This window comes from Coregonus clupeaformis, chromosome 16 (assembly GCF_020615455.1).
Source record: "Coregonus clupeaformis isolate EN_2021a chromosome 16, ASM2061545v1, whole genome shotgun sequence".
NCBI lineage: Eukaryota > Metazoa > Chordata > Actinopteri > Salmoniformes > Salmonidae > Coregonus > Coregonus clupeaformis.
In genome coordinates, this window is record NC_059207.1 from 5,517,190 (window position 1) to 5,525,910 (window position 8,721).

Sequence of the window (8,721 nt, forward strand, 5' to 3'; positions counted from 1 at the left end):
ACAGTTTAATCATGTTCTACAATATGAGACTGACTCCTAACAGTTTAATCCTGTTCTACAATATGAGACTGACTCCTAACAGTTTAATCCTGTTCTACAATATGAGGCTGACTCCTAACAGTTTAATCCTGTTCTACAATATGAGACTGACTCCTAACAGTTTAATCATGTCCTACAATATGAGACTGACTCTTAACAGTTTAATCCTGTTCTACAATATGAGGCTGACTCCCTAACAGTTTAATCATGTTCTACAATATGAGACTGACTCCTAACAGTTTAATCCTGTTCTACAATATGAGACTGACTCCTAACAGTTTAATCCTGTTCTACAATATGAGACTGACTCCTAACAGTTTAATCCTGTTCTACAATATGAGACTGACTCCTAACAGTTTAATCCTGTTCTACAATATGAGGCTGACTCCTAACAGTTTAATCATGTTCTACAATATGAGGCTGACTCCTAACAGTTTAATCCTGTTCTACAATATGAGACTGACTCCTAACAGTTTAATCCTGTTCTACAATATGAGACTGACTACTAACAGTTTAATCCTGTTCTACAATATGAGGCTGACTCCTAACAGTTTAATGCTGTTCTACAATATGAGACTGACTCCTAACAGTTTAATCCTGTTCTACAATATGAGGCTGACTCCTAACAGTTTAATCATGTTCTACAATATGAGACTGACTCCTAACAGTTTAATCCTGTTCTACAATATGAGACTGACTCCTAACAGTTTAATCATGTCCTACAATATGAGACTGACTCCTAACAGTTTAATCCTGTTCTCACAATATGAGGCTGACTCATAACAGTTTAATCCTGTTCTACAATATGAGGCTGACTCCTAACAGTTTAATCCTGTCCTACAATATGAGACTTACTCCTAACAGTTTAATCCTGTTCTACAATATGAGACTTACTCCTAACAGTTTAATCCTGTTCTACAATATGAGACTGACTCCTAACAGTTTAATCCTGTTCTACAATATGAGGCTGACTACTAACAGTTTAATCATGTTCTACAATATGAGACTGACTCCTAACAGTTTAATCCTGTTCTACAATATGAGGCTGACTCCTAACAGTTTAATCCGTGTTCTACAATATGAGACTGACTCCTAACAGTTTAATCCTGTTGTACAATATGAGACTGATTCCTAACAATTTAATCCTGGTCTACAATATGAGGCTGAATCCTAACAGTTTAATCCTGTTCTACAATATGAGGCTGACTCCTAACAGTTTAATCCTGTTCTACAATATGAGACTGACTCCTAACAGTTTAATCCTGTTCTACAATATGAGGCTGACTCCTAACAGTTTAATCATGTTCTACAATATGAGACTGACTCCTAACAGTTTAATCCTGTTCTACAATATGAGACTGACTCCTAACAGTTTAATCCTGTTCTACAATGTGAGACTGACTCCTAACAGTTTATTCCTGTTCTACAATATGAGGCTGACTCCTAACAGTTTAATCCTGTTCTACAATATGAGGCTGACTCCTAACAGTTTAATCCTGTTCTACAATATGAGGCTGACTCCTAACAGTTTAATCCTGTTCTACAATATGAGACTGACTCCTAACAGTTTATTCCTGTTCTACAATATGAGGCTGACTCAAAACAGTTTAATCCTGTTCTACAATATGAGGCTGACTCCTAACAGTTTAATCCTGTTCTACAATATGAGACTGACTCCTAACAGTTTAATCCTGTTCTACAATATGAGGCTGACTCCTAACAGTTTAATCATGTTCTACAATATGAGACTGACTCCTAACAGTTTAATCCTGTTCTACAATATGAGACTGACTCCTAACAGTTTAATCCTGTTCTACAATATGAGGCTGACTCCTAACAGTTTAATCCTGTTCTACAATATGAGACTGACTCCTAACAGTTTAATCATGTCCTACAATATGAGACTGACTCTTAACAGTTTAATCCTGTTCTACAATATGAGGCTGACTCCTAACAGTTTAATCATGTTCTACAATATGAGACTGACTCCTAACAGTTTAATCCTGTTCTACAATATGAGACTGACTCCTAACAGTTTAATCCTGTTCTACAATATGAGACTGACTCCTAACAGTTTAATCCTGTTCTACAATATGAGACTGACTCCTAACAGTTTAATCCTGTTCTACAATATGAGGCTGACTCCTAACAGTTTAATCATGTTCTACAATATGAGGCTGACTCCTAACAGTTTAATCCTGTTCTACAATATGAGACTGACTCCTAACAGTTTAATCCTGTTCTACAATATGATACTGACTCTTAACAGTTTAATCCTGTTCTACAATATGAGACTGACTCCTAACAGTTTAATCATGTTCTACAATATGAGACTGACTCCTAACAGTTTAATCATGTTCTACAATATGAGACTGACTCCTAACAGTTTAATCATGTTCTACAATATGAGACTGACTCCTAACAGTTTAATCCTGTTCTACAATATGAGACTGATTCCTAACAGTTTAATCCTGTTCTACAATATGAGGCTGACTCCTAACAGTTTAATCCTGTTCTACAATATGAGACTGACTCCTAACAGTTTAATCATGTCCTACAATATGAGACTGACTCTTAACAGTTTAATCCTGTTCTACAATATGAGGCTGACTCCTAACAGTTTAATCATGTTCTACAATATGAGACTGACTCCTAACAGTTTAATCCTGTTCTACAATATGAGACTGACTCCTAACAGTTTTATCCTGTTCTACAATATGAGACTGACTCCTAACAGTTTAATCCTGTTCTACAATATGATGCTGATTCCTAACAGTTTAATCCTGTTCTACAATATGAGACTGACTCCTAACAGTTTAATCCTGTTCTACAATATGAGACTGACTACTAACAGTTTAATCCTGTTCTACAATATGAGGCTGACTCCTAACAGTTTAATGCTGTTCTACAATATGAGACTGACTCTTAACAGTTTAATCCTGTTCTACAATATGAGGCTGACTCCTAACAGTTTAATCATGTTCTACAATATGAGACTGACTCCTAACAGTTTAATCCTGTTCTACAATATGAGACTGACTCCTAACAGTTTAATCATGTCCTACAATATGAGACTGACTCCTAACAGTTTAATCCTGTTCTACAATATGAGGCTGACTCATAACAGTTTAATCCTGTTCTACAATATGAGGCTGACTCCTAACAGTTTAATCCTGTCCTACAATATGAGACTTACTCCTAACAGTTTAATCCTGTTCTACAATATGAGACTTACTCCTAACAGTTTTATCCTGTTCTACAATATGAGACTGACTCCTAACAGTTTAATCCTGTTCTACAATATGAGGCTGACTACTAACAGTTTAATCATGTTCTACAATATGAGACTGACTCCTAACAGTTTAATCCTGTTCTACAATATGAGGCTGACTCCTAACAGTTTAATCCTGTTCTACAATATGAGACTGACTCCTAACAGTTTAATCCTGTTGTACAATATGAGACTGATTCCTAACAATTTAATCCTGGTCTACAATATGAGGCTGAATCCTAACAGTTTAATCCTGTTCTACAATATGAGGCTGACTCCTAACAGTTTAATCCTGTTCTACAATATGAGACTGACTCCTAACAGTTTAATCCTGTTCTACAATATGAGGCTGACTCCTAACAGTTTAATCCTGATCTACAATATGAGGCTGACTCCTAACAGTTTAATCCTGTTCTACAATATGAGACTAACTCCTAACAGTTTAATCCTGTTCTACAATATGAGGCTGACTCCTAACAGTTTAATCCTGTTCTACAATATGAGACTGACTCCTAACAGTTTAATCCTGTTCTACAATATGATACTGACTCTTAACAGTTTAATCCTGTTCTACAATATGAGACTGACTCCTAACAGTTTAATCATGTTCTACAATATGAGACTGACTCCTAACAGTTTAATCATGTTCTACAATATGAGACTGACTCCTAACAGTTTAATCATGTTCTACAATATGAGACTGACTCCTAACAGTTTAATCCTGTTCTACAATATGAGACTGACTCCTAACAGTTTTATCCTGTTCTACAATATGAGACTGACTCCTAACAGTTTAATCCTGTTCTACAATATGAGACTGCCTCCAGCGATACTGAGTTTTTAACCTTATTAATCATTAGCTCACTTGGACTGCTATAATACCATGTCAAAACCAGGCCAAGTTCATTTGGTCATCATGTGTTAGTGTGTTGTGTACATTTTGTTATCAGGCCAAACTGTCTGTTGTCCTTTTCTGTTACATAGCATATAAAATATCAATACTTTGAATACGTGTTTCATCATACACTAAATAATACAACAATATCAATATCAGGATCAATAACTGACCTACAAGATCAGAAGACAAATCTTCAGTGTGATTTCATTTGACATTTAAAGTCTACTGCTAACCCCGCCACATTTACCAAGCAAATATTTACGAGCAAAGTACTTTTATTTTGCACGCGCATTTTTTGGAGCTGGACGAGTTAAAGAACTTTAAGCTGGGAGAAGAAGAAAAGGTATGTTCCTGTTCCGGGCTGCAGCAAATAGCCGAGGGCACTAGCCGATAACTAATGTGTGGAATATTGCAATTAGCATAGCAAAGTACTTGCAGGGATCAAATTAAAAAATTCATTAACGCACGCACTTAATTAAGAAACACTTTTGGGTTTACATGATAAATTATGACACCCTATTAAATCTTGGGCTACAAGTTGTAATGGCTTCCTGGCTCCTGGGCATAGTTTCTCCTCGGGTTTCAGGGAACTCTCCAAGGACCCCCAGGTATTTGTAAAATTTTTATTAGAAGGAAATATCTGTCTCCCTGCAAGGAATATAATTATGTAAATGCTGTCATTTTGGAGAGGACTGGAGAGGAGGAAGAGAGGGATTGCTTTGCCTCTTCATCTTGCCTAAACATGTTCCGTTTAATTGAAACATGAACACGGGTTAGAAGAGCCATCATCAATTGGATGAAGAGTTTTAGGGAAGTTCGTCTTGCCTTTAGGCGGTTTAGGCAACAACAAAAAAAGCTCAACTGTCAGACGCAACGAATCCCATTTGACCTGAAGAAAGCTTTAAACGGATACAGTGACCGTTTTCTGTTTTATCATATTGATACAGTATACCAGTGTGTTCTCAGCGAAAGGGTCACTACAGGAAACGGAGAGGCGAGCGCACCCCCATCCACATCGATGGGGCTGTAGTTGGATCGGGTCGAGAAGGCTGATCACTGAACTTCAAGTTCCTCAGTGTCCACATCACTAACGAATTCATATGGTCCACACACACCCACACAGTTGTGGAGAGGGCACGGGAGAGAGAGAGAGAGAGAGAGAGAGAGAGAGAGAGAGAGAGAGAGAGAGAGAGAGAGAGAGAGAGAGAGAGAGAGAGAGAGAGAGAGAGAGAGAGAGAGAGAGAGAAAGAGAAAGAGAAAGAGAAAGAGAGAGAGAGAGAGAGAGAGAGAGAGAGAGAGAGAGAGAGAGAGAGAGAGAGAGAGAGAGAAGAGAGAGAGAGAGAGAGAGAGAGAGAGAGAGAAAGAGAGAGAAAGAGAAAGAGAAAGAGAAAGAGAAAGAGAGAGAGAGAGAGAGAGAGAGAGAGAGAGAGAGAGAGAGAGAGAGAGAGAGAGAGAGAGAGAGAGAGAGAGAGAGAGAGAGAGAGAAAGATAGAGGGAGAGAGAGAGAGAGAGAGAGAGAGAGAGAGAGAGAGAGAGAGAGAGAGAGAGAGAGAGAGAGAGAGAGAGAGAGAGAGAGAGAGAGAAAGGGAGAGAGAGAGAGAGAGAGAAAGAGGTTGAGAGAGAGAGGGAGAGAGAGAGAAAGAGAAAGAGAAAGAAGGAGAGAGAGCGGTAGAGAGAGAAAGAGAGAGAGAGAGAGAGAGAGAGAGGAGAGAAAGAGAGAAGAGAGAGAGAGAGAAAGGATAGAGAGAGAGAGAGAGAGAGAGAGAGAGAGAGAGAGAGAGAGAGAGAGAGAGAGAGAGAGAGAGAGAGAGAGAGAAAGAGGAGGAGAGAGAGAGAGAGAGAGAGAGGAGAGAGAGAGAGGAGAGAGAGAGAGAGAGAGAGAGAGAGAGAGAGGGAGAGAGAGAGAGAGAGAGAGAGAGAGAGAGAGAGAGAAGGGAAAGGGGAAAGAGAAAGAGAAGAGAAAGGAGAGAGAGAGAGAGAGGGAGAGAGAGAGAGAAAGATAGAGGGAGAGAGAGTGAGAGAGAGGCAGGCAAGAAGTACATTAGGATGTGACTCATCACTCATGGCTTCACAGCGAGGCGATCTCCTCTTGGCTGGTGGGAGGCTGATCATTGACCCTCTGGGCTGGTGGTAAGCTGATCATTGACCCTCTGGGCTGGTGGGAGACTGATCAATGACCCTCTGGGCTGGTGGGAGGCTGATCACTGACCCTCTGGGCTGGTGGTAAGCTGATCATTGACCCTCTGGGCTGGTGGGAGACTGATCAATGACCCTCTGGGCTGGTGGGAGACTGATCAATGACTCTCTGGGCTGGTGGGAGGCTGATCACTGATCAGTGACAAATCAGGGAAACCGTAAGGCCCATTCAACTCATTCACACACTGAGGGCTATCCTATAGCCCAGTTACTATTAACATAATTCGCATAGCATTAGCTTTATTAGCATCGTTAAACACAATCTCAAAAACAAGCAAGTCAATAAATCATGTTCCCCCTAATAGGTTTAAGCTTTATTTAACCGTGCAAGTGTTAGGCCTACTGCTGATAGGTAGCTCTCTCTGCTCTCTCCCTCCCCTCTGTCTGTCCTTGATTGCAGGAGTGAAGTCTGGTGTGCGGGAGTCAGGGTTCCAGCTGCAGCTCGTTCACCATATCCACCTCAGCCCTTTAAGACCCGGTCAAACTTACCACTCATCGTCAGATCATAGTCAAGACTGACCATGTTAGTCTCGCTGCCGACTCAACCTGGTTATTTTTGCTCTTTGTGTTTTTGGTCTGTTCTATTTACTTTTTCTCCTGTGCCACAGATATTTGGAACCTGACTCCTGCCTCCGCTTCACTCCTGCCACCACCATCCTGCTCTCCATTACCGACCTCTCTTTGGACTCACCACGGACACTAGGACATTACGGTACCACACCTGCCCTGATCTGGATCTGTTACCCTCCCTGTACCTGGACTTGCTCTTCCCATATATTTGGAAACCTGGACTTTGTACATTGTAAATAAACCTGTTAAAACTTCTCTGGCTTGTGTACTTGTCTGCATTTGGGTTCTTATCCAGTTAAATCATAACAGTATGATCTGACCAACATGAACCCAGCAGACAGTAGCTCGGATACCACCCCAGAGTGCACTCAAATTTGGACTGCCATAGCCAATCAGGGCATTTTTACTTGGCCAACATGATACCCTGTTTAAAAACGATTGCTGAGGACAGTCAGGTGCTGCTTAATCAGGTTCAATTACTCTCCAATCAAGTATCTGCCCTTACTACCCCTTCAGCCCAGATCAGAGAGCCTTTTGTTCCTGCTCCGAGCGCTATGACGGGAACATGGGAACCTGTGGCGATTTTTTTGACTCAATGCTCGTTAGTGTTTGAACAACAGCCCTCACCTACGCCTCAGAAAGAGCCCGTATTGCCTACCTTATCAACTCTACTAGCGGTTCCGCTCGTGCCTGGGGATCCGCGGTCTGGGAGAGTCAGTCGGACATTTGCAACGCTTTACGTTGCCTTCACCACGGAGATGAGGAAGGTTTTTGACCACCCCGTACGAGGCAAGGAGGCTGCGAAACGGCTGTTTTCTTCGGCAGGGGGGCTCGTAGTGTGGCGGAGATGGCAGTGGAGTTTCGGACTTTAGCAGCAGTGAGTGGTTGGAATGACGAGGCATTACAAGGAGTGTTCATCAATGCTTTGTCTGAGACCTTAAAAGATGAATTGGTGTCATTATGATGAATCGCCTACGCTGGATAATCTTATTTCACTCACTATCAGGTTGATAATCGGATTCGGGAGCGCCGCTGGGAGAGGAGTGTTAGTTCCAAGCAACCTGTCTGTCATCAACAAACTCCTCCCTGCATCGTCCCTACGGAGAGAGCCGTGTCTTCCCGAGCCGACACGAGGAGCACTGGAACCCGGCCATGGAGGTGGGTCGTGCACGGTTGTCCTCAGAGGAGCGTGCACGCCGTATTCAGGCTCGGGTCTGCCTGTATTGTAGAAGCTGGTCATTTGTTCCTTCCTGCCCAGTTCGTCCGGGAAAAGGGCCGGCTCATCATTAATGGGAGAAGTTTTGGTGAGCCGAGCAGCGGATTCTTCCTCTTCTCCCCGCATTCTGCTCCAGGCATCCCTCCAGTGGCAGTCCCAGAATTTCTCTGTTAGTGCGCTGATTGACTCTGGTGCCGACAAAGCTTTTTGGATAGAGAGTGGGCTCAACAAATGGATTTGGAGACTGTTCCTATGGACTGTCCGCTGCAGGCTAAGGGTCTAAATGGACAATTGTTGACCCGCATTACCCATCAGACTGTTCCTGTTTGTCTTAGAGTGTCGGGAAATCATCAGGAGAACATTCAATTCCATATTATCGACTGCCCACAGACTCCCTGGTCCTTGGTATCCCCTGGCTCATAAAAACACAATCCACACATTGATTGGGTGACAGGTAGCATTGTTTCATGGAGCACATTTTGTCATGTGAATTGTTTGTGTTCTGCTCAGACTCCTGCCAGTGCTGTGCCT